Source organism: Salvia splendens, chromosome 3 (genome assembly GCF_004379255.2).
Source record: "Salvia splendens isolate huo1 chromosome 3, SspV2, whole genome shotgun sequence".
In the NCBI taxonomy this organism is placed as follows: Eukaryota; Viridiplantae; Streptophyta; class Magnoliopsida; order Lamiales; family Lamiaceae; genus Salvia; species Salvia splendens.
In genome coordinates this window covers 28225946-28253396 of record NC_056034.1, presented here as the reverse complement: position 1 = coordinate 28253396, position 27451 = coordinate 28225946, and the positions used below count along the sequence as shown (strand labels likewise).

The 27451-nt window shown below is 38.9% G+C and overlaps 1 long non-coding RNA gene across 1 annotated transcript; it reads right to left on the bottom strand.

The window, feature by feature from the left end:
* Positions 1-257: 257 nt before the first annotated feature.
* LOC121793980 lies at positions 258-2766 on the bottom strand. The gene is made up of 2 exons (XR_006049209.1): positions 2534-2766; positions 258-545 (listed from the first exon to the last, which is right to left on the bottom strand). It is a non-coding gene; the product is annotated as an uncharacterized LOC121793980 (long non-coding RNA).
* Positions 2767-27451: the final 24685 nt, after the last annotated feature.

Here is a 27451-nt window from a genome sequence, read left to right as displayed (position 1 = left end):
ATGGGTCTTTTTCCCACAAGTTGGGAGCCCTAACCAAACAAATATGCCCCCTCACAACTATGTGGAGGACCTTTCCATTCCGGCAAGAGAACAACAAACTTCAAAATTACATCTTGGCAAAATCATGGTATTCATTTGACCAAAACACAATGTTCATAGCTAGTCTTTGTGTAGCCTTGTTGTAACACCCATTACTCGGTTAGTTTTAACCGAATAAGTGGTGTCACATTCCGGGTCGATCGATAAACAAACCTGTCTATTTAACCTGCATAACTTTTTTTTAAATAGCCCCCAACGCACAACACTATTATATAAATAGCTAATCATGCTAACAAAACTTTACTACGATGATCTGTTTTGATAAATATTTACAACCCCACTAGCAAAAGAAGATTACATAACCTTACATCTTCAAACCAACTATATACAACCAAAAGTTTAACCTAAGCATCCACGTGAAACTCCAACTTTACCGGCAAAAAAAGGGGAGGTAGTGACTTGACACGTGCAGCTGCCCAACAAGCGAGATCACTCGCTTCTATACTCTGCAAGAGGGAGAAGAAGGGGGGTGAGCTTCGAAAAGCTCGTAGTGTAAATGCATTCCAGAAATCAATCTCGAAAAACTTCAATCGATATCACTTACACAGAATATGAAATTCTAACTTGGAATGCTACACAGTATCTGTTCATTTTTCATTTTATAAACTGATATAGTTTACTATAACACTTTATATAATGTCTCCCAAACTATTCTGATCAACTATACAACAAACACAATATATTAGTCACATGATACTTTCAATAACAACCATTTACTACCTGTCAATCAAAACCATATGACACAAAATAGCATATCAACATGTTAGCTGTCAAAAGAATCAATCAACACAATATGCTTTAAGAAAACTATTAAGATATTCAAGGCACAAAATATCATTTCTAAATCAGATATCAAATTCAGCCCCCAAGTTATGCTTAGTGGTGGACACGGGTACACAGACATTATAAGTAGCCCGATGCAGGCCTCTGTCATATATATCTATGTGAGATACTATCAGATGTTGTACATCTATATACATCTGTGTCAGATACTATCAGATATTGTACATCTCCCGTATGGCCTATCGTGTGACGTCTGCCACATATTACCCATATAGGGCTCATATCAACTTTCAACATATCATATGGATCATCGCTTCGGTTATCCGGAAGACGAATGATCAAACATGTGTGCAGTACTGCTGTTCTATGGCGTGCCAACTATACCCTCTGATTCACTCAAGCAATGAGGCGTAACATATACTTTTCATATCCATTTTCACATTGTTCAATACATATACTTTTAAATCATCTTACATATCGTATACCATATCAATTCACAAGTCAACACATAATTCCAACATCTCACCTTTTAACATCCTATTCTTGTCCTTGAGTCATACAATTCACATAATCATATTTAAGCTCTATTATATAAGCAAACAAAACACATAAAAACGTAGCAGTATGTATCGAAGTTAAAGGGATTAAACTCTAAAATACGCGTACACTACTTGTACACGTCACAAAAATTCTATTACTTGCTTACTCAAACCTAGCTCTGGCCTTTCCCCTATCACTTGAGCTCGCACCAGGTTCGCATATGTTTTCAAGCAACCACATTTTCGATCCATAAATAAATAGTTTAACACAAGTAAAAACCAAATCATCACATCTATCTATTTCCATTTCTATACTATTTCCATCATCACAAAACCAGTTGTTAAAAGCATATATATTCATGTTAAGGTATCTCTAACTACTTTTAGACCAAAAAGAAACAAAGTACTTCGATAATACTATTCAATAACTTCGGAAAATGAACGTTATACCCGCTGTCCCAAATATATAAACCTTTTATTTTCATTTTTCTTCATAAAACAAACCTAACTAATTTTGCAAACATGGGACAACCACTTTATTTTAAAGTTAAACTTAAAATATTGACATCTTGAAGCTAAAACTTCAATTCAAAACCTTTTGATAACAACCAACAATTAAACCTCTTTCACCACAAGGCATCCCCAACATCATGTAGTATAAAAATTAGCAAGTGACAATTTTGAATTCATATCAAAATTAGCAAGTGACTATTTTGAATTCATATCAAGGGTTTATTGTCAAATATCATCCCCAAAATCAGATTTTTCCTATCACTTTCATGCTTATATAACACAATCTAATTCCAATTACATACTTTCAAAGCCAATTTACAAAAACTCATCAAAGCTACAAAATCCCCAAAATCCAAGAACCCTAATTTTTGTTTCCAACAAATCCACAAATTAAATCTATTTCCATGCTTTAAATCACACAAGTGATCAATAATAAAATCCTACTTCATCAAAACGCTTAATCAAAACTCGAAATTCAAGTTAGCACAAAAGGAAAAAACTGGAGCTTCTGCCTATTCGATTTTGGGCATGGATTCACATCAATTGACATCACTACTATACTTGAAAACAAGATTAAGGGAGCTGTGGAAGAATCTAACCTCTAATTTCAACAATTTTGGAAGTTACATGGAGGTGGGTTTGCAACCTAGACTCCAAAATTGAGAGAAAGTAGGGAGAATTGAGGGTTGGAATTTGTTAGTGTGTGCTATATACTTTGTGGTGGAGTGGCCGGAGTTATCACGGTGGCTGATCGGAGGGAGTAGAGGAGCTTCCCAAAACTTACAGAGAAAGGGAGTACATGGAGAGAGAGAGAGAGAAGAGAAGTATGAGTGTTGATTTTAAAATCTATCTCCAAACCTTTTTCTTTTTCCTAAATTTCCCTATACGACATGTTTTTTTCTAACTTACTCATCAACTTTCTATTCTTTTTCTTTTTTTCTTTTATCTCTATCTTAGTTTTCTCCTTATTTTCTATTTTTCTCCCTTATGTAAACTAGTGAAAGTAAAGAACCCCATAATCATAAATCTAATTCTAATATAAATAAGTAAAAACATGTATAAGACCACTAATCTTAATTTCTAATTTCTAACTCTAAACTTCTAAAAGTTTGGGATATTACACTTGTTACCTCATCATAGACTCAAATTTCTTGTACCGTTGTCTCGAAGCTTGCTTCAAACTATACAAGCTCTTTTTCAACTTGTACACATAATCCTCTTTACCTTTCACCTTAAACCCTTCCGGTTGCTCTATATAAATTTGTTCAATCAAATCACCATGAAGAAATGCAGTTTTCACATCCATTTGCTCAATCTCTAAATCAAGGCTTGCACCTAGCCCCAACACACCTCGGATTGAGGACATGTTTACCATGGGCGATAAAATCTCATCAAAATCAACTCCCTTTATCTAACTGTAACCCTTAACAACCAATCTTGCCTTGTATCTTGGTTTGGAAGAGTTCTTTTCTTGCTTCTGTCTGTAGATCAATCTATTCTTCAAAGGTCTCTTACCCTTTGGTAACGACATCAAATCGAAAGTATCTTTATCATGAAAAAGCTTCATCTCATCTTCCATTGCAAGAAACCAGTTTTGCTTGTCTACACCTTCCATAGCTTCTTCAAAGTACTCGGGCTCTTCCCTGTCAGTCAAGAGGACATACTCATGAAGAATATAGAGTAGACTATTTTCTATCTTTGGTGGACCTTCTGGGTTCAACATCTTGTGGATAATCATTATCAATATCTGAAGGATTTTCTAAATTTTCATCTTGCTGGTAATCAACAAAATCATCAAGTTGTGGTATAGAACTTGGATCAATATCAACGAGGTCAACATGAGAGTGAGATTATGAACTCTTTTCCTTATAAATGTCATCAATATTCTGGTCTTCATAAAACACCGCATCACGGCTTCGTTTTACATTTTTCTCAACATGATCATACAATCTGTAACCAAACTCATCTTGACCATATCCAATAAAGATGCACTACCTCGCTTTAGCATCGAACTTTGACCTCTCATATCTAGGAACAAGAACATAAACTTTACAACCAAACACTCTCAAATGATCATAAGAGGTGTTCTTTCCCGTCTAAACATTTTCTGGAACATCACCCTACAAAGCAATCATAGGAGTCAGATTAATAACATAAGAAGCAACACATAAAGCTTCTCCCCAAAATGACTGTGGAAGTTTTAACTCGAGTAGCATGCATCTAACCCTATCCATCAATGTTCTGTTCGTCCTTTCAGCCAACCCATTAAACTGAGGTGTTTTTGGTGGCATCTTCTGGTGTCTGATCCCTTGTTTCCTGCAATACTCCTCAAACGGTCCGCGATACTTGATAGGGCTTGTTACAAGCATGGTTTTATGGGGGTTTATTACACTAACCAGGTTGATAATGTGCGAAAAAAGTGGTGAATTTAAGTGTGCATGAGCTAAAAAGTGTTGAAGTGGCAGAGTGTAGGAACATCTTGATCAACTCGGAAAATGAGCGAAAAATGTCCAAAGCTGAAGACAAATTGATCAATTGGAGACAAGCGAAGCAATGGAGCCTGACTAGCTAGCTGAGTTGATCAAGAGGAGCTCGCCACATGAATACATGAGACGACTGAGTTGATCAAGAGGAGCACCGAGTTGATCAAGAGGAGCTCACCACATGAAGACATGAGATTACTGAGTTGATCAAGAGGAGATCACCACACGAAGACATGAAGATCCTAAATTACTGCAAGGGTAAAATGGTCAACTCGGATGAGAAGTTGCCTTAGGGTTGAAGTTGAAGCTGCTCTATAAATAGAAGCTTTCCTCAATGAAGAGGCGACGCTTAACGCTACCGTAGTGATGTGAATCCGGGTATTCACAATCATAGAATACAACAGTGTCGAGGGCCATGGGTTGATTGGGGTCCGAGAAGAGGGTGGAGACTTGTCAAGGTGCCAAGCCAAATTCAGAGGTCTGATTCAAACTGTAATTTCACTGAAAAGATAAAATCCAAATGCACTCCTCGAACTACCATTGTCTTCATCGTCAAAAGAGCTTCGCGTGGGTATCTTGCATGCCTTAATCGGAGCCCGGATGAGGAAGTTATGATCATTTTAAGAAAGTCGCGCAATGTAGAAAGAAACACGCGGGCGGGTGTTTTGCCAATCCAAAAACACCCGGCCGGGTGTTGTTGCCGAGAAATAAGTTTTGTCCAAAGACTTCACGCAGGCGGGTGAAATGAGCCGTGGAAAACACCCGGTCGGGTGTTCTGTCCGGAATGTGACTTTTTGGCCCAGAATTGTTTTATTTTACTTCTTTTTTCACTCTAGTATAAATACTCTTGCTAAGGTTTTTTTTTTTCATAGCAGACTTTGAATGATATTGAAAGAACAAAGACTCCATTGTGAGCACCATTTTCATTTTTGAAGATTTATCAAAATCCCTTGTGGTTGCATTCCAATCTATTGCCGGGCTTAGGTTGAATGTTAAGGTATGCTTGCTAGTTCTTGTGTTGCTAGTTGGTGGAGCCATTAGATTTTTGTTTGTGAAAGTAGCCATTGGGTTTCCTTTCTTGAGCTTTAATCTAAATCATAACACCTATCATCTTCTTTTTCTCTTCCATCTTTTTATTGTCTCATTTCTTGTTTGGGTTATTGAATATTTTTGCAAGAACAAATCCGGGAAAGATATGTTTCTTGAACCCTTAAGATTCATATTATTTGGTATCAGGAGCCATTGGTTCTTGTTCTTGTAAGTTTGAAAAAAAAAATGAAAAAAAGAAATTGTCAAAAAAAGAAAAGAGATACTTCAAAATATATCCATGGGCTATAGCTATAAATCGGTATACATATTGTTGGGTATGTCAAATTGATTATTCTAAAGTTGTAGAACAGAATTGCATAAATTGTTCGGTCTATTGTTGTTGGGTGAAATTGTGTACATAAAGTGTTTGTTGATTTGTCCCATTGGCCTAGCACCTTACTTTCACTTATCTTTTGGCTTCTAGAACTAGTAATTACTTGCCTAGTTGAATATCTTGTTTGTGAATTGTGCTACCCTTGTGGATTATCATCGTTGAGAGCAAGTGAGGACGAGTATCCTAGCCACCAAAATTTCTAAGCCTTCCGAGCGACATTGGGTGTGAGTTTTGGGGAAAGGGGTACATATTATGGGAAGTGAGCTCCTCACTAAATTCTCCATTCTCTGGTGTGTGTGTTGTTTGTGTTGCTAACAAAAAGGGACTTGTCCCTAGTCTTGTGCAATTTGTTTTGTAGGTACTTGAAATGGTGAACTCTAGGCATGACTCGCCTATAAATCAAGTTGCATCACCGTCCGATGTTACTGTCGAAGAGATGTTCTCCTCAATCATGAAGGAGATGCACGAGGTGCGGGACAATGTGAATGCTATGCAAGGAGGATTTACGGCATTTCATGAGGATATAAGCCTTCTTAGAGATAGAGTTAAACATAACCATTCCATAACACCTAGTGACCGAGAGAGACATGGTAGGAGTGACTACAAGTCAAGGTACCATGATTATGGACTTGTTAGAGGGAGTAGAAGGGAACGAGCTCAAATGTTTCATAGAGAGTCTCACTCTAGGTGGATGAGGGATCATGATCGTCATAAGGTGCATGAGTGGTTAAAGGGGGAGAAAGTCTCAAGTAAAGCAAGTACGAGCTCAATCCCTCGACATGGTGGTGGAGACATAAGCCGAAGAAGCATCCCACCAAAGAAGGTGGACCTATCTCATCCTAGCTATCACACGAAGGTTTCGTCGTGGTTGTCATCCAATTTTCCTCTTTCAAAGAGCTTAATTCAAAGTGAGTGTGACAATGTTAACTACATTGTTAAAGAGCGTGTCAAGCATATGGTGGATTTTGTTGCCGATGATGATGAAGAGCAATGTGAGGATGAAAAAGAGTCCATGGTCATACATGAATTAGACGCACGCCCAACTTTCAATGATGGTGTTTCTAGCATAGTGGAAGCCGAAGATGAATGTGAGCCGTTGAAGGCCCTTCAAATCTTGAACACCGAACCAAAGATACATAAGGTTGCTAATGGAAACAAGCACTTGAGAGAGAATCGAGAGAAAGAGAAAAAGCTAGAGAGTGAGAACATGCTTCAAAAGCCAATAGAGTGTGAGAAAATGCAAAAATGTGAGACGCAAAAGCCAAGAGAGAGTGGTGTGGTGAGTGAATCAAAGAAACCAAGAGAGAAAAACTACAAGCATGTGAGGAAAAAAGAGTGCTTGTTAGATTCTAAGATCAACCTTGGGAGGGCTCTAAATCACCCTATCCTTTTTGCCCTTGGTGAGGAGAATGACTCTTATTTCACTAACTCTTATTACTAGTCTTTTCTCTTTGATGACTTTAGGAGACAAGAATTGGGAGGATTAGAATGTGAACCCCGAGTCGTGGATGTACCAAATAACTTCTTACCGGTAATAAGATGAATCACTCATAACCCAAGGTTCAAGTACACTATCCTTGCTTCCTTGTGGCTTTCTTTGAAGTGCTTAGTAGGATTGATGTGTTGGACAATAATTTGCTTTGGAAAATTGATTTGAACCATGTTGAGCCTATCTTGTACTTAAAGCATGATTTTGTAAATTCAAGAGTGACACATATGAATAAAATTGATTTTACAATGCCGACTGTGATGATAGTTTTGTCATTGGTGATTTGTGGCATCAAGAGCTTGAATCATCGAATGCCAAGTCTATCTTTGCATCATATGTTGACCCTTTCTTGATAAATTCATGCATTGATAGGCGTGTCATTTCTCTTATGGATTTTAGCTTGAATGTTGGAATGGCATCCTTACATGCTAAGACGACAAAACTTTCTTTTGTTGGAAATTTTGAGTTTCTTAAGTGTGTCAATGGAACTAGTAGACCTAAGATGAGTACATATGTTGTTGATTTTATTCCTTGGTCTACTACATGCTTTTATTGGAAATTAGTAAAACCCTTCAGTGGGATTGGGATATTCTATGGCCACATCGTAAAGAATTTTTCCACCCAAGTGTCTCTTGTGGATAGTATTGTGATTAATGGCACGAGAATGCATTGCTCCAATATTTATGGAGTTGTTCTAAAATTGTTAGAGCAATTATGTGGGACTTATTTTGATGAGACTCGTATGCTAGGTGTGGTTGCTTTTTACAAGTTTCATATGTATGGCTTTGTGCTTATTGTTCCTAGGAGTAAATGGATACATTGCTCCTATATTTTTGACCATTTTTTGAAATTGTTGGGGCAATGGTGTGAAATCTACGTTGATGAATATATTTCATTGATTGGTATCTTTGTGTGCAAGCTTCATTTTAGTTATAATGAATCTTTTCTATATGTTGAACATGAGTGCGTCAATTTGAGCAAAAATGATGTGTCAATGGTTGATGATGATCTTTCATTGCATAATCTTAAGAATGATATCTCCTTTGTGCTTGATATTCTCATTGCTAAATTCGATTTTGAATGTGGTGGTGGAAGTTGGTTTGTTGATTGTGATTGTGATAACCATCTCCTTGTTAGTGAAATGTCCTTTTGGTTCCGAAGTGAAATCAACCTCTTGTATGGTAATATGATATTTGATTTGGACTCGCTCGATTTTGTAGGTGTACTTGATCGGGATTTGAGGACAAATCCTTCAAAAAAGGAGGGGATGATGTGAATCCAGGTGTCCTAAAGAAAAATCGAACAACCGGATTTGAGGACAAATCGTTTCACAAAGAAGGAGAGGATGATGTGAATCCGGGTATTCACAATCATAGAATACAACGGTGTCGAGGGCCATGGTTTGATTGGGGTCCGAGAAGAGGGTGGAGACATGTCAAGGTGCCAAGCCAAATTCAGAGGTCTGATTCAAACTGGAATTTCACTATGAAGATAAAATCCAAATGCACTCCTCAGACCACCATTGTCTTCATCGTCAAAAGAGCTTCGCGTGGGTATCTTGCATGCCTCAATCGGAGCCCGGATGAGGAAGTTATGATCATTTTAAGAAAGTCGCGCAATGTAGAAAGAAACACGCGGGCGGGTGTTTTGCCAACCCAAACACCCCCGGCCGGGTGTTTTTGCCGAGAAATCAGTTTTGTCCAGAGACTTCACGCGGGCGGGTGAAATGAGCCGTGAAAAACACCCGGTCGGGCGTTCTATCCGGAATGTGACTTTTTGGCCAAGATTTGTTTTATTTTGCTTCTTTTTCACTCTAGTATAAATACTCTTGCTAAGGTTTTTTTTTCATAGCAGACTTTGAATGATATTGAAAGAACAAAGACTCCATTGTGAGCAGCATCTTCATTTTTGAAGATTTATCAAAATCCCCTGTGGTTGCATTTCAATCTATTGTCGGGCTTAGGTTGAATGTTAAGGTATGCTTGCTAGTTCTTGTGTTGCTAGTTGGTGGAGCCATTAGATTTTTGTTTGTGAAAGTGGCCATTGAGTTTCCTTTCTTGAGCTTTAATCTAAATCATAACACCTATCATCTTGTTCTTCTCTTCCATCTTTTTATTATCTTATTTCTTGTTTGGGTTATTGAATATTTTTGCAAGAACAAATCCGGGAAACATATGTTTCTTGAACCCTTAAGATTCACATTACGTAGTTTAGGTAGGAAGTTCTAATAGGCGCTTAACGCCACCTTCTCTTAGCTTAGTTTAGTTTAGTTACTACTTTCTTAGCTTAGCTATGTAGTTTCGACGGAGGAATTGACAACTCCGACGTCGGGATTTCATTTCATTTCATGTTTTCAAGACTTTAGTGTAGATTTACAGTGTGTTGGCCGTTTCAACAGTGGAATTGACGCATCCATCTTAGAAGCTCCTTCATACCTTGCTTTCTAGTTAGATTAAATGGGTTTAACAGAAGAATTGACGACTCCGCCGTTGGATCTCGATTTATTTCCAGTTTTATAAAGCTTTGGTTTATTTTCATGTTGATGATTTTATTTAGTCATGTTTATTGGATGCTTTTTGCAATTTGTGGTTTAGATGTTTAGATCCATGTTGTTTACATGATTTCCAGTAGCTTAGATGTTGAGATCTAGTTGTTGTGTAGGATTTGCTCAAGATTCATGGAGTAGATGTTCTGGTTTTGTTCTAGTTTAGAAGTAAATTGTGTCAGAAGGTTGCTTATTTTCTTCCTGCAACTAGTCAATCTCTATCTTGTTTTAAGTTGCAAATCCATTACTCTTGTTTCAGAAATGATTTCAAGCAAATGTTTGTTTCAGGTTGCCATTAGTTTAGGAATTTCCATACCAAGTCCCTGTCTCCAGCTCATATATTTTCTCTTAAAGCTTCAACACAATCTTCCATTCATGTTTTCTTAGTTAGATTTAGTTTAAGCTCTCAAACCCAATTTTCATATTTAAAGTTCAAGTTTCCCACTCTAGTGTTTAAGTCCATGCTCAAGTGCTTAAGGCGTGGTGGCTAACACCAACCCCGTGTCTTAGAAACAATCTCGAGTAGGTCCATGGTCTCTGTGGTTCGACCCCGCTCTTGCCGCTTATACTTAGTAATATTTGTTGCAAAAGTGAAAAACTATAAATCTTGTTGAAAGGAGGGACACGTGCACACGACACACGTGCAAAATCACTCTCTTCAAATGGTGCCGTTTCCGGGGATTATGGTGTTATTTACTTGATTTTGTTTCTATGACACTGTGAATAGCTTTCGTTTTTTTTTATTTTCTGTTTTTGATCGTTTTCTTTGTTTTAGGCAGGACTTCTTATCTAAGGTGTTTCTAAAGTTGAAAAGACCATGACTAGAGTGAAGAAGGAAGCTCTACAATCACATGTGTCTCAAAGAAGCTTAAGGGGTGAACAAGTCCAGGGAGTTTTTTTGTTCTCTCCATCTTTTGTTTATTGGTTGCATTTATAAAGTCCTTGGATATTTTAGAAGCTCCTTTTGTAAATTATTTTAGTCGATTTTTATTTCTTGTGAATATTTTCCTAAGAAAATCCAAAAAAAAGGAGCATGCATGTAGCATCCCAAAAATTTCTGCGACTTTTGTTTTAATATGGATGTCGAGTGGAAATTTTTTCTTTTATGGAATTTATTTGTTCCTATGTGATTGAGTTGATTATGTGAAATAAATTATCGTGAGTGATGTGGAATGAAGTGTCATACTTTTTTTCCAAGGTGGGGAAATAATTAAATGAGATCATGCATATTGTTCTAACTATTTTAGTGGTAATTTTCGGCCTCTTCAATTATTGGAAATTATATTCACTTTCTTGGATTTAATTAATTGTTTTGGGATATTTATCCAAATTAAATCCAAATCAAATTATCCCTAATTTGTGCTACATGGAATTCGAACCCTAAGCCTATTCTTGAGAGATTTCGAAAAATCCCCTATTTAATTAGGAGGATGAATTATTTTTTATTTAATTGGTTCCTTGTTGATAACTTTCATTTAATTTAAATCTAATTAAATATTGCCACATTTTGTTTGCTCACCATAATTAAATTAAGATTTGATTATTTCCTTGTGGGAATATAACCCAAATTTTCGGCCCTCCCTTGTTGTAGAGGAATTATATTTGTTTCCTATTTTGTGGAATCCCTTCTATTCAAATAAATACCAAATTAATTCCTATGCCAAATTCATTGGGGATGTGAATATTTTCATTTTAATTCTCTCCCTATCACACACCCCATATGCTTTTTTTTTCCTTGTGGAATAAATTTATTTGTTACCTATTTTGTGGGAGTCTTTTCCTACAAAAAAAAAATAATTATCAAATTTAAATCCTATTCCTATTTTAGTGGAGGATTTAAATATTTCCTTGCTACTCCCTCAAAATACACGCGCCTTCTTATTCCTTCTTGGAGAGTTATTTTAATTATCTTGTTGCCATATTTATGAAATACCCAATATCTTTTTACCAAATTTTGTGAAGATATTTCTCCCCAAGAATCGCCTAATTTTCGAAAACCTTCCTTCCCACATACACGCCTATTTTCATTTTAAATGTGGGATTTATTTATTGACCTCTATTTTATTCTTTCATAATTTTAATTGCTTTATTTAATTGTGGGATTTATTCTAGACTATAAATAAGCAAAACCCTAACCCTAGCCCCATTTTCACGCCACTCTCTCCCTCTCCTCTCTCCCACACGATTTCTTCTCCCTCCATCTCCTTCTCCTTCTCCATCAATAAACCACCAATCCTTTGTTCTTGCATCAATTTGGAGTTGGAAATTCAAGATTCATCGAAGAATCGCGTCAATTATCATTTCTACCGATTGTTTTTGAACAAGAAAGGTATATTTGAATTCTCTTTCTCATCCTTTCCATTGAATCCAAGTTTATTGATTCCCTCATGCATATACTGAGTGTAGAAATCATAGATCTAAAAATTAATCGGTTGTGATTGATGTTTTGCATTAGAAAGTATGTGGATATGCGTTTATGTATGTGTATGTGTGAGGTTTTGGATGATTCGTTGGTGAATGATATGTGAATATATGAGAACATGGTTGTGAGATCTTTTTGAAGCATGATTATGTGTTGGAAGCATGAATATATGTGTTTGGATGAATGAATAGATAATCCCTAATTCGAATTTGTGAAGCATGAAAACTCTGGTGTTCAAACAGTAGATTCCGACGTGTGTTTGACCGACCAAACGATCTTATTTTGGCACATATTTTTAATTGAGTAACATTTGAGATGTCTTCTGTGTTTTGTATAAATTTCAGCCTCTTTTGACGAAAGATGAATTTTTAATGAATTTTTGAAGTTAACTGCGCAGTTCTGTCAGAATTTGTATTCTCGTCCAATGAGTTTCGTTTTTTATTTGACCGATCTAAAGATGTGATTTTGATGTGAAATTTTGACTGGATGATCTTTGAACTGTGTTGTGGTAATATTTCAGCCCCAACGGAGGTAAGATAGATTTTTAATGATTTTTACAAAACGATTGTGCAGTTCTGCCAAATTTCTGTTATGTTAAAATAATACTTGTTGTCAAGTTTCAATGAATTACATGATGCATGTGTGATTAAGGAACGTATCTTATGGCGTGGTTATGTGTTATACGTTGAGGTATACTATGGTGTGTTTACTTATGTTGGTGAATGTTGGAATGAGTAATTTAAGAAAAACGATGAAAGGAACGATAGAACATGCATGATAAATTGTATTAATGGAAGGTTGATTGTGTTGTGGTGTTGACAAGGGTTGTTGTGCGTACGTGGGCACAAGGAACGAGAGTTGCTTTTGAGTTGTGTATTGTGTTGTCTAAGCAAGCGAGGTGGGCTTTCTTTAACTAAACTCTTTTATTTTTCGAAAGTATGATTGTGGAGCTATAAGGGTGGTTTAAAGTGTTATGTCATGCCATGGATTGTTTTGTTTGAGATTGTGTGTCTGATGCCTAGTTCGTATGAGTTTACTCCGTTAGGCTATATGGCTATGTGTGAAACGAATTTGGGTCTGAGTAGGGCCGCAAACCCTATCAGGCTGTGTACACTGGTGGGATCGGGAGCCGTCCTTGCTAGTCGGCCGGTCTCGTGGGTGAATAGTGTGGCCACACTTTCGTCGCACTGTGGAAAGATGATGTGATTGTTGGATTGTTGAGAAAGTGGGGAGATTGTTTGCCTGGCCAGGCTATGAAATGTTTTTGTGTTCTCGATGATATTTCTTAACTACATGTAAAACTCGAGTTCACTGGTATGGATGACATAACTGTTCTAAAATGTTTTCGGCATGAGCCCATTGAGTACAACAAGTACTCAGCCCTGCATATGTTTTCCCTATGTGCAGGTTGAGTGGGATGTTGCAGCGGATGTTGAGTGAGCTTTAGGGATTTCCCGGATGCGTCGTGTCTTCATACATGGGCGTCATCCCATGACTCTCTTTGATACTTATTTTTCCGCTGCCATGTTTGGAATAAATTGCTAGAAGTCTTCCGCACTATTTAATAATGTTTTATGACTTTAAGTATCTTGAGATTAAAATCCGTTGCTTAACCTTTCAATAAACTAAAATATTTTCTTTTTGATGTTAATTGAGTTTTTCATATTAAATGTCATCCTTTATTATGTCAAATAGTTAGAGACTTTAATCCACTGCTTATTTCGTTAAACTAAAATATTTTTTTTGTAGACTAAAACAAATGTTCTTTTGGGAGTTAATTAGATTCTTGCATTAAGTGTCATCTTTTATTGTGTCCCCCATTTCTTCCCTGCTTCTTGTCCCTCCCCTTTGTCGCGATTTCCCCGTCCTTGCTATCCTTAGTAAGGGCGGTCGTGACAGAGTGGTATCAGAGCTTCGTTCTTTCGCTCTGGTCTGAGAGTCTTCTTTTACCTTAAGTCTAGATTAGTGAACCTTAGACTAGAAGTGTCACGAAGGCTCAACATCCAAAGCATCACGCTCAACCAAAGAAAGTGAGGTATGTTTTAAGTTGTTGAAAGAATGTGAGATCGATGTATAAAATTGATGATGATATGATGAGGATGTTTTGGCAAGTGTACGCATGTGAATAAACGTTATGTGTGAAAATGATACTGTAATGATATTGTAATTATGTGGAATATGAGCATGATTGGCAAAATGATCTAAGCACGTGTTGTATGTGCGAATATGATATTGTTATGGTATGATTATGTGGGACATGAGCAAGATTGGCATGATGTCCTAAGCATGTGTTGTATGTGTGAAAGTGTTATGGCGTAAGCATGTGAACATAGAAAGCCTTAAGATGATTTTGAATTCAGTGATACGTGACAAGCTTTAGACATATCACAAACAACGAGTTAAATGTAGTTTGAGGAATCTTCGGTTATTAAGGAAAATCTTCGTCTTCACGTAGATGGTACGAACGAAACAAACCGCAATTAAGAGCGATCAATATAGTGCCAGGATGCGACAAGCAATAGACGATTACCGCCGCTACGAGAGAGAAGAAGGAAAAGCTCTAAGAGAGGTCGTCGCCATTTCGAAACCCTGTGGCGAGAGGTCCGCGGGTACCATGCATCGTCCTATGGTGGCATAAGGAGACTAGTTGAGTTGATGCCCGATAATTGGAAAGATTGGATGGAAGCAACGGCCAGTCGGTTCACTTGGTACGAACATCGAAGTAATGCGATGGATGGTGACATGAACAGTTTCTTGAAGGCCGTGAAGTGTGCTCTAGTCGATTCCCGCTTTGAGTTACTACCAACGGCGGAAGAGGAGAAAGATGAGATAGTATGGGAGGATAAACACATGGTCGAGGTTGGACCCGTGGCAGGAGGTGAAGCCGGAGCACGAGTTGGAGTGGTTCCGGGCTTAGAGGACGATTATGTATGGAATGCCATGGAGGACGACGAAGACCTCCATTTGCTTGATGAGTATCACGAAGAAGAGGACCCGGAAGAAAAGGATCCGGAAGAAGAAAAGGACCAAGAGGAAGAGGAGGACCCAGAGGAGGAAGAAAATAACGATAATTAGTTCGATGTTTGTTTTTGTTTGGAGTTGTTAGACGAGTAGAAGTAGTACGCCTTTATTTTTATGGTCTCGAACGAATGTTTTGTTTCCTTTCCAAGCTTCTATAAAAGTTCCACGTTTTATTTAACTTTGCGTACTTGTGGTCTATCGTTTCGTGCACGTGAATGAATGCAAGCAAGTTTTGTTTTTGATAACGGCGAATACTAACAATGATACTAACTTGTGTTTTAGATCAAGATGCCACCGAGATAGACGTGGCCCACGAGTAGGGGGAAATGAAGAGGGACGGTCCGAGGGAAGTGTTGGGAATCAACCCCCACCTCCACCACCACCCCTACTGCAACCTCGAGAAAAGGATTACATCAAGACCTTCCGAAAGGAGAATCCCCCAAAGTTTGATGGGTTGGGAGAGCCCCCGAAGACAGTGTTAGAGTTTTGTATACTAGAAATCACCTTTCGAGTGATTGGATACTGTAAAACTCTAATTGTTATTTTCCAATAATGCAACATATTATTTTTTATCATAATGTTGTTATGTTTTACATTTAATGGTTGTTTATTACATATTTAAATGTATAAGCAAAAGTAACAAAGTCTAAGTCTTTGTTTTAGTAGACTGGTTGTGGGCGTCGTCCAATTTAAGATAACACGGTCAGTTATAAACAATCACAACCTAGATAGGCCTAGACTACCTATCGTGAAAGGTTGCAATGTCAGTCCAATTATTTCTAAGCCTTATTGAAATAAGATGACGTTGGTGTGGTATAGCACTGAATGGATCTAACAGCAAGACGAGTCTTTATGCTATCTACTGAAAGACGAGGTCTTGATAATTAATTTCTTAATCAATGTAAGTTAGCATTGAGCATACGATATTGAGTATCTACTACTTTGACTTACCAAAGGTGCGGGTTTTTCGTCACCTAACGATCCAGGTATATTGGGTAGTGGCGATCATTATCTAGCGGTGCTAGGATTGCTATTACGTTGAATCGTGCGCGAGGGGAGTCTCGTTTGATAACATCCACAAGAGGAGCTCGAAACAAGGTTTTATTATTCAGAACCTAGCTAGTTGGAGTTTAATTACTCCATGAATAATAAATAAGAGTTTCTTGCTAAGTCCACTCTTGGAGATTAAAATATGTTAATTAATTAAGTCCATAGCAGACAATATTAATTAATGGATATTTCTATCTTAAGCGCGGGAAATAAATTAAATGCAATTAAAGGAAACCCGGAATACTTTTAATTTCGGATTTGGAAGGCAGTGCAATATTACTTCTGTAGTGGCTGCTTGTAATATTCCAATATAAGCTTATATTAAATTGTGGGTTCAATTTAATTGGTAAAAAGCTAATTGGGTGAGGCCTGTTCCAAATTCTTCCTTAGATCCTTGACTGGGCCCAATATGTGACTTAATATAAATAGGAGAATAAATGAGACAAAAAATACACATTATTACTCTATCAAATTTTCGTCCCCCTCTAAGAAAGAGAGAGCTCGAAATTTTTCCTCCTCCGTGAGCTGAGTTCTGTCTTCGTTATTCAAGTCCTAGTACGTTGGTGAGATTTGCCCACACAAATATCAGCGTATAGTCCGGGAGACCTGTCAGAAGATCCAAGGTCGAGTATTGAGGATCTTCACGTGGAGACGGAGCAAGCCATCATCGATTCTTGATTGAATCAACGAGGTAAATTGGCTAATTCCGTAGTAAGCATGTTTTAGGGATTTTTATATTCTAAAGCATTATTTAATTAAAGTTATGAGCATGATACATGTGATAATTACGCGAATAGAATTTGTCTAAATAATCTGCTAAATAGATCAAATTAATGTGATTATTAGATGTTGCACGCTTCCGCTGCCAACCCCTTCAATTGGTATCAGAGCCAGTCTTTGGCTCTGATTATTTGGATTTAAATTTTGCAAAATTCATGTATGCATGTCCAATTTGATTGCGAAGAATGTTCTTGTGTTTTGTTTAATCTTTATGCATGTTGAACTTAAGAACTATCGAATCAAAGAACTTGAATTGCTCGAACGTACCACGTGCGATCGAGGTAGGGACGTCGAGACAGTGGGAGCCGGGGACTTGCAATCACGTGGCGACGCGCAGGCGAGCTAGGGCTCGTGCGCGCCGCAGGCCGAGACCGCATGACCCAGACGCACCCGAGTCAAGGTCGACACGGTGGAAGGCATGGAGCGGAAGTTCGAACGAGAACGTGCCGAGGAGCAGAGCCGCCAGACCGAGAACCCTAAGCGGAAGGGTTGAGAGGGATGGCGGCGCTGGCCGAGAGTAGCCGCGTTGTCGCGCGAGCTGCTGGCCGGGAGCGCGCGCCACCCAGACAATCGGATAGGCCGAGACGGGGGTCCGAGCTGGCCGAGAGCAGGCGCGCCACCGTGCGCTCTGCTGGCCGAGAGCTCGAGCCGCCCGACGGAACGCTGACCGAGACGCGTCGGCACCCGACGGTCGACACATCCGAGACGGACGTCGATATGCTGGCCGAGAGGCGCGCGCCGCCGCGTGCGCGCCTGGCCGAGAAGCGTCGGCACTCGACGAGCTGAGACGCCGAGACGGGGACTCGCCGCTGGCTGAGAGGAGCGCACGCTCCTGGCCGAGACGCTGGCGACACCTGACGAGCCACTGGCCGAGACACCGGCGCGCCACCTGCGCGCCGGTGGCTGAGACGCTGCGTGCGTCGTGATTCAACGACGAACTCGTCGGATCTTCGTCGTTCATCGTTCGTGCGAACCTCGTACGATGAGATAACGATGAAGGATTATTTGAATGATTATTTAATTATTTTATTAAAAGATATCATTAAAATATTATTATTTAATGGAAATAATATCTTTTTGGAAGATTCGTCTAGATTTTAGGAATATTTATATTATTTTCTATATCTATGGAAATAAATAATATTATTTTATTCCTAGATGATATAGATGAGAATAATTTAATAGTTTCCTAATATTTATCTAGACTTTAGGAATAATTTTATTGTTTTCTATATCTATGGAAATAAGTAATATTATTTTGATTCCTAGATGATAAAGATGAGAATAATTTATAGTTTCCTAACATTTATATATCTAAGATCCTAAAAAGGATAGATATGTATGAATACATTAAATAATAAAATATCTCTTCCTAATCTTGAACAATGGAATTAATTTGAATTTAATTTTTCTTGTCTTATTAAGAATTAAATAATTTATTTTAGACATATCTTATAGTAGACATGAATAAGAATTATATTCTAGAACAATAATTTCCTAAAGGAAGATACCAATTAATAAAAGATTTAATTATCTAGCAAATTAATTACCAACAGAAGGATAATTAAAGAAAAACCATAACCCAAATATCTAAGCTATAATTACGAACTCAACGTTTGTATATGGTCTCCACCAATTGGTCTGCAATTTATGAAGCCTTTTTCTAATATTATCGTCACCTGCACTGTGGGGACAATAATCCTAAGAAATAGCAAGTTCATATGGCGGACTTCTCAAATATAAATGGTATGAACTAGAATGTGGTTTCCAATATTAGGTGGCCATGCCACTCTGTGGTCTCTGGACTATTCGTCGGTGTTGTGACCAGTAATATTGTAAGATTTTAATGCGTATTGACTTCCTCTGGAGGGTACAAAATCTTAATTTTACAGTTGTAAGATTTTGAAAAGTTTTATGGTTAATCTAATCAAATTTCTTACATAAGTTTATGACAAATAGTAAAATACTCTGTTTTGCAGTGCAATTTAAATCGTCACAATGTCGTTCAATCCTCTTTCTGCAATTCTCAAAGAAAACAAACTCGAGGGCCAAAATTACATAGAATGGAAACAAAATTTGGACATCGTTCTTACAGCTGAAGAGTACAACATTGTGCTCACAACCCCGCGACCTCCAGTACCGGCGGCTAACGCTGCGGTAGGACTCAGAGATGAACATAGAAAGTGGCATAAGGCGAATGAGATGGCTAAGTGCTACATGTTGGTATCTATGTCTACAGTACTCAAGCATCAACATTCTGCCATGGAAACTGCCACTGAAATTATGCAAAATCTCAAGAATCTTTTTGGTACTCAGAATCGAACGGCTAAGTCTCAAGCCTTTCGGAGTATCATGTCGAAGACAATGAAGGAAGGCTCGTCTGTGAGCTATTGACTGAACTTCAGTCAGCAGAGGACCTTATGGTCCAGGCTAAGGCTGCCATGATGACTTCGGCACCTCGTTCCACTGGCTTCAATCCTAGCAAAGGAAAAAGGAAGGCACCGAACTCAGAATCAGGCAAAGTGGCTAAGGGAAAAAAGAAGAAAAGGGCAAATAAGAAGCCCTCGGGGAAGTGTTTCAAGTGCGGAGAAAAGGGGCATTGGAAGCCAGACTGTCCAAAAAGGGGCAAGGCTACAGGTATGCACCAAGCTTTAGTAGTTGAGTCATGTTTGACTTTGACATCTACTCGCACTTGGGTTATTGACACAAAAGCCACTGATCATATTTGTTTTGATCCTGACTTAATGCAGGTGACAAGACGGCTACATGATCGTGATATCGAAGTCCAGCTGGGCGTCGCTACCAAAGTGGCGGCCGTTGCAGTGGGAGACATTTATTTGCGTTTTAGTAGTGATAGATTTTTGATTTTGAAGAATGTTTTGTTGATACCTTCTTTTAGAAGAAATTTAATTTCAGTTTTTAAATTGGTTTTTAATGGATATTCGATTTCTTTTAATGACAACTGCGTTATTAAGAAAGATGCTTCTTATATCTGTCGTGGTATCATGGAAAACAATCTGTACACAATCACTCCTACACAATTTAATACTCGCAAATCAGAACTCAATACAACATCGAAAATTTCAAAGAAACGAAAGGAACCTTCAAGTTCAATGAACGAAACGTACTTATGGAACCTTAGACTTGGTCATGCAAATGAAAGGAGAATCCATTCTCTTGTTCAACAAGATCTTATTAAAGGTCTAGAGGAGGAACCTTTTCATAAGTGTGAGTCATGCTTAGAAGACAAGATGACCAAGAGGCCTTTTAAGGCTAAGGGCAATAGGGCCAAGGAAATACTTGACTTCGTTCATTCCGATGTATGTGGACCAATGTCTACGGAGGCAAGAGGTGGTTTTCGATACTTCATCACATTTATTGATGACTTCTCGAAAATTGGATATGTCTATTTGATGCGTCACAAGTCAGAGTCTTTTGACAAGTTTAAAGACTTTAAGACTCTTGTGGAGAAGTATCATGAAAAGAATATCAAAAGCCTACGATCTGATCGTGGAGGCGAATACCTCAGTGCCGAATTTTTGGACTATTTATTGGAGTCGGGTATTGAATCCCAACTGACTGCGCCGGGCACGCCCCAGCAGAACGGCGTGGCTGAAAGAAGGAACAGGACCTTGTCAAATATGGTTCGATCGATGATGAGTTATGCACGTCTGCCTATTTCATTTTGGGGACATGCCTTGCTTTCTGCAAGCCATATTTTAGACAATTTACCATCAAAATCCGTACCTACTAGTCCTTATGAGTTGTGGACTAGGCGCAAACCCAATCTAGAACATCTCAAGATTTGGGGTTGCCCGGTTCATGTATTGGAAAAGGATCCAACTAAGCTAGGATCAAGGACGGAGGTATGTTTGTTTATAGGATACCCCAAAGGGACGAAAGGTTATGAATTCTTTAGTCTCCGAGACAAGAAAGTCATTGTGAGTACTCACGCGACATTCTTAGAGGAAGACTATGTAATGAATCATAAACCCAGCAGTGAAGTGACTCTTGATGAGTTAACTTCTGTCACAAGTTCCATTAACCAAGAACAAGTACCAAGTGTACAAACAATTCCTGAAACTTCAACTTCTACTCAAAATATTGTAGTGTCGCGCCGCAGTGGGAGGGTCTCGCATGAGCCCGACAGGTACATTGGTTTGGGAGAATCTATGGATCACTCCTCGGACAGTAATGTATTAGATCCCTGGAACTTTGCGGAGGCGCGGGCAGATGTCGATCATTGCGAATGGGTGAAAGCAATGGATTCGGAACTACAATCTTTGATAGACAAAGACGTCTACGATTTGTCCATCCTACCCGAAGGCTGTACTGCCATTGAGATCAAGTGGATATATAAGCATAAACGTGGACTCAATGGACGAGTTGAAGTGTTTAAGGCAAGACTAGTGGCCAAGGGGTATACCCAAAAGGAAGACGTCGATTATGACGAGACCTGCTCCCCAGTGGCCATGCTCAAATCGATCCGGATACTATTGTCTATTGCAGCTTATATGGATTGGGATGTATGGCAGATGGACGTTAAGACTAGGGGTGGCAAATCGTGCGTGTCGGGTCGTTATCGTGTCGATACGATAATGACACGAACACGATAACAGCAAACACAAACACGAACACGACCCGTTAAGAAAACCTCAAACACGAACACGAACACGACACGAAATCCTCAGACACGAACACGACACGAACACGACACGAACCCATTAACGACACGAACCAATTCGGGTCAACACGACACGATAACAACACGTACACGAGATGACACGATAACGACTCGATAACAACACGACCTGCTAACGGTTAAACCTATTAAAAATGAAAATAATAAGAATTAATAATATTAAAATATTATTTGTTAACGGATAACACGAACACGACACGAACACGACACGAACACGACACGAAATTTTCGTGTCCTTAACGGGTCGACCCGATAAGGACACGAACCCAATAAGCTCTGACCCAAACCCATTATTTTCGTGCCGGTTCGTATCGTGTTATCGTGTCGTGTCAAAAATTGCCAGCCCTAGTTAAGACTGCGTTTCTAAACGGCGGTCTTGAGGAGACCATCTACATAGAACAACCCGAAGGATATGCCATAAAGGGCAAAGAACACATGGTTTGGAAGCTTAAGAAAGCCATTTATGGCCTCAAGCAAGCATCTAGATCGTGGAACCAATGTTTCGATCAAACTGTTCACAAGTTTGGATTCGAAAAGTGCCCAAGTGAAAGCTGCGTGTATAAGAAAGTTGATAAGAGGAATGTGGTGTTCTTAGTTTTATATGTAGATGACATTCTTCTAATTGGAAACAATAAAAAGATGTTGTCATCAGTACGAACATGGTTGTCGAACCAGTTCGAGATGAAGGATATGGGAGACACGGGACACATCCTCGGGATCAAGGTTATTCGGAATTGAGAAAAGAAGATGTTGTGCTTATCTCAAGAACCTTACATCAACACGGTACTTAGTCGTTTTAGCATGCAGGACGCCAAGAAAGGTTTCTTACCTTTTAGACACGACATCCATTTATCTCAAGAGATGTGCCCTAAAACGCCGTCTGAGATACAAGCAATGAGAAGGATTCCATACGCTTCGGCAGTTGGAAGTCTCATGTATGCTATGCTTTGTACTAGACCTGATATTTGCTTTACTGTTGGCATGGTGGCAAGATATCAGTCGAATCCGGGCCAAGGACATTGGACTGCCGTAAAGAACATACTCAAGTACCTTAAACGGACTAAGGAATATGCTCTAGTTTACAATGCTGTCGAGCTCTGTCCTTTGGGATATACTGACTCAGACTTTCAAGCTGATCAGGACTCGAAAAAATCTACTTCAGGATATGTGTTCACCTTAGGAGGTGGAGCCGTAATTTGGAAGAGTGTGAAGCAGAAATGTATCGCGGACTCGACCATGGAAGCCGAGTATGTGGCCGCTTCGGAGGCTGCAAAAGAGGCTGTATGGTTCAAGAATTTCCTTATGGATTTAGGTGTGGTTTCGAATCTTCCCAAGAGCATCACCATTTATTGTGACAATTCTGGTGCTGTGGCAAATTCGAAAGAACCAAGAGCTCACAAAGCGAGCAAACACATAGAGCGGAAGTATCATATCATCAGGGATATAGTGCAGAGAGGAGACATACAAGTGGTTAAGATTGCGTCAGAGAACAGCCTGGCAGATCCTTTTACAAAGGCTTTGGCGGTGAAACCGTTCGAGTGCCACGTTGAAGGGATGGGCGTTCGACTCATTCAAGACCTCAACTCGCTTTTAGTATAAGTGGGAGAAATTTTAGACGTGTGCACTACCATTTTGTATACTCGAAAGCTGTTTTGAGTATAAGTGGGAGATTGTTAGGGTTTTGTATGCTAGAAATCACCTTTCGAGTGATTGGATACTGTAAAACTCTAATTGTTATTTTCCAATAAATGCAACAGATTATTTTTTGTCATAATGTTGTTATGTTTTACATTTAATGATTGTTTATTGCATATTTAAATGTATAAGCAAACGTAACAAAGTCTAAGTCTTTGGTTTAGTAGACCGGTTGTGGGCGTCGTCCAATTTAAGGTAACACGGTCAGTTCTAAACAAAGAAAAATAAAAATTTCACAACCTAGATAGGCCTAGACTACCTATCGTGAAAGGTTGCAATGTCAGTCCGATTATTTCTAAGCCTTATTGAAATAAGATGACGTTGGTGTGGTATAGCACTGAATGGATCTAATAGCAAGACATGTTTTTCATCACCTAACGATCCAGGTATATTGGGTAGTGGCGATCATTATCTAGCGGTGCTAGGATTGCTATTACGTTGAATCGTGCGCGAAGGGAGTCTCGTTTGATAACATCCACAAGAGGAGCTCGAAACAAGGTTTTATTATTCGGAACCTAACTAGTTGGAGTTTAATTACTCCATGAATAATAAATAAGAGTTTCTTGCTAAGTCCACTCTTGGAGATTAAAATATGTTAATTAATTAAGTCCATAGCAGGCAATAATTAATTAATGGATGTTTCTATCTTAAGCGCGGGAAATAATTTAAATGCAATTAAAGGAAACCCGGAATACTTGTAATTTCGGATTTGGAAGGCAGTGCAATATTACTTCTATAGTGGCTGCTTGTAATATTCCAATATAAGCTTATATTAAATTGTGGGTTCAATTTAATTGGTAAAAAGCTAATTGGGTGAGGCCTGTTCCAAATTCTTCCTTAGATCCCTGACTGGGCCCAATATGTGACTTAATATAAATAGGAGAATAAAGGAGACAGAAAATACACATTATTACTCTATCAAATTTTCGTCCCCCTCTAAGAAAGAGAGAGCTCGAAATTTTGCCTCCTCCGTGAGCTGAGTTCTGTCTTCGTTGTTCAAGTCCTAGTACGTTGGTGAGATTTGCCCATACAAATATCAGCGTATAGTCCGGGACACCAGTCAGAAGATCCAAGGTCGAGTATTGAAGATCTTTATATGGAGACGGAGCAAGCCATCATCGATTCTTGATTTAATCAACGAGGTAAATTGGCTAATTCCGTAGTAAGCATGTTTTAGGGATTTTTATATGCTAAAGCATGTTTTAATTCAAGTTATGAGCATGATACATGTGATAATGAGGCGAATAGAATTTGTCTAAATAATCTACTAAATAGATCAAATTTATGTGATCATTAGATGTTGCACGCTTCCGCTGCCAACTCCTTTAGGCAGAGGCCTGGATACGCGACCTAGAGCGTATCTTTGATTTTATGGAATGCACCGACAAGGAACGTCTGGCATGCGTGACTTATCAGATGACTGGGCCTGCCGATTATTGGTGGGAAACTAAGAGAAGGACAATGGACCCTGCCCGCAGAGAGGCGCTGACATGGGACGAGTTTAAGGAGGAGGTGTACAACAAGTACGTTCCCATGAGCTACCGACGGGCCAAAGTGGTAGAATTCCACACCTTGAAACAGGGAAACATGACGGTGACAGAGTATGACTGTGCAGTTTGTGAGATGAACCGATATGCGCCCGAGTTGGTGGACACTGATGAGAAGATGGTCGCGAAGTTTTGATCTGGCCTTCGGACCGAGATAAGAGTAGCAGTGGCCAGCCGCCAAGGAATTCCCTACTCCGAGATTTTAAGTTGCGCCTTAGATGTGGAAGAGACACTACCTAAGGACGCGAGGGAAGCGAATCCTACACTGCCCGCACCCCAATTGAACTATCGAGACAAAAGGAAGTGGGAAGGCAACCGAGCTCCTTTTGACAACAAGCGACACCACCCCGCCTTCCGCCAGCCACAAAACTATGGCCGACAGGTTGTACCACAACGCAGGGGAAATCAACAGAGGGCACCTTTCTGCAACCGGTGCTCCAAGTTTCACGCTGGGGAATGCAGAGTCGGAGGCATTCGATGCTTCGCTTGTGGTGGAAACGGACACATGTCTCGAGAGTGTCTGAACAATAAAGGAGAAATGAGGAATGGACACGGACAGAGGCAACCGCAACAACCGCAACCGATTCGGCAAGTGGCCCCACAACCGGCAAGGGCGTATGCACTGAAAGGGAATCAAGGGCAGGAGCAACAGGCCAGCATGGGCAAGGATAACTTGGAAGGTATGGGCAAGCTCCAGCAACTACCTATTATCGTGTTGTTTGATACGGGTGCTTCGCACTCTTTTATTTCGATGTCATGTGTGAATGCCTTAGAACTCCCTACTGCTAAACTTGAATCGGGTTTGAATGTGTCTTCACCCGTTGGAGGTCTGATTGATATTGCACGAACTTGCTCGAACGTAGATTTTGTGTTAGGAGAGTTAGGAGTAGTAGCTCGACTTTTGCACGTTATGCCTTTGGAGAACGTAGACATAATTTTGGGAATGGATTGGCTTACCGAGAACCACACAACGATTCACTGTAAAGAGAGATAGATTTCTTTTCAAGCCCCTGGCAATGAACCGACTACCTTGTATGGGATCTCCATGAACCGACGAACCTCCATAATCTCTGCTTTGCAAGCAACCACGATGATAAGAAAAGGGCGTCCGGCGTACCTTGTGTACTTGAATGGTGAGGAGAAGAAGGACTTGAAGGTGGAGGACATGGCAATAGTACGAGATTTTCCGACGTGTTTCCTGAAACTTTGCCTGGACCGCCGCCCGACAGGCAAGTAGAGTTCACCATTGATTTGGAACCCGAATCTGCGCCAATATCGAAAGCACCATACCGAATGGCTCCTAAAGAGTTGGCTGAATTTAAGATTCAGTTGAAATTTTAATATGAATGTCGAGTGGAAATTTTTTCTTTTATGGAATTTATTTGTTCCAATGTGATTGAGTTGATTATGTGAAATAAATTATCGTGAGTGATGTGGAATGAAGTGTCATACTTTTTTTCCAAGGTGGGGAAATAATTAAATGAGATCATGCATATTGTTCTAGCTATTTTAGTGGTAATTTTCGGCCTATTCAATTATTGGAAATTATATTCTCTTTATTGGATTTAATTAATTATTTTGAGATACTTATCCAAATTAAATCCAAATCAAATTATCCCTAATTTGTGCTATATGGAATTCGAGCCCTAAGCCTTATCTTGAGAGATTTCGAAAAATCCCCTATTTAATTAGGAGGATGAATTATTTTTGATTTAATTGGTGCCTTGTTGATTCCTTTCATTTAATTTTAATGCAATTAAATCTTGCTACATTTTGTTTCCTCACCCTAATTAAATTAAGATTTGATTATTTCCTTGTGGGAATATAACCCAAATTTTCGGCCCTCCCATGTTGTAGAGGAATTTATATTTGTTTCCTATTTTGTGGAATCCCTTCTATTCAAATAAATACCATATTAATTCCTATGCCAAATTCATTGGGGATGTGAATATTTTCATTTTAATTCTCTCCCTATCACACGCCCCATATGCCTTTTTTTTTCTTGTGGAATAAAATTTTATTTGCTACCTATTTTGTGGGAGTCTTTTCCAACAAAAAAAAAATTAATTACCAAATTTAAATCATATTCCTATTTTAGTGGATGATTTAATTATTTCCTTGCTACTCCCTCAAAATACACGCCCCTTCTTATTCCTTCTTGGAGAGTTATTTTAATTATCTTGTTGCCATATTTATGAAATAACCAATATCTTTTTACCAAATTTTGTGAAGATATTTCTCTCCAAGAATTGCCTAATTTTCGAAAGCCCACCTTCCCACATACACGCCTATTTTCATTTTAAATGTGGGATTTATTTATTGACCTCTATTTTATTCTTCCACAATTTTAATTGCTTTAT